Source organism: Penaeus monodon, chromosome 30 (genome assembly GCF_015228065.2).
Source record: "Penaeus monodon isolate SGIC_2016 chromosome 30, NSTDA_Pmon_1, whole genome shotgun sequence".
NCBI lineage: Eukaryota > Metazoa > Arthropoda > Malacostraca > Decapoda > Penaeidae > Penaeus > Penaeus monodon.
Genome location: NC_051415.1, coordinates 24,021,161 through 24,021,482, shown reverse-complemented (window position 1 = coordinate 24,021,482; position 322 = coordinate 24,021,161). Strand labels below are relative to the sequence as shown.

General features: G+C 42.9%; 1 protein-coding gene across 1 annotated transcript in view; it reads left to right on the top strand.

The window, feature by feature from the left end:
* Positions 1–36: 36 nt before the first annotated feature.
* Positions 37–322, top strand: part of LOC119592313 — a gene marked incomplete at its 3' end in the record, with an annotated part of 13,834 nt that continues 13,548 nt past the window's right edge. Inside the window, 1 exon segment of the mRNA XM_037941140.1 lies at positions 37–178.

The window sequence follows — 322 nt, the reverse complement described above, 5'->3', positions numbered from 1 at the left end:
AAGTACCCGTAGCAACCTGGCCACGTAGTATGACAACAAACACACGTAGATTTTCCAGCTGCAACGAACCCCTGTCTCTAGTCCCAGTGCTGCTTCACCAGGATATACTATCTTCGTATTGCAACTTCAAGTGTGGAGTTCTTTTTTTCGCATGCGAGATAGAAGATCATTCTCCGGTGTGAGTATAGGGTGATGGGCACACACTATACTGTTTACCGTATTTTCCACTTTTAATTCGTACGATCTTCATGCGTTATATACGAGGTCTTCGGAGACTTCTTTTTGTCTGTTTGTGTAATCACTTGTGTCTTCATATGATCAC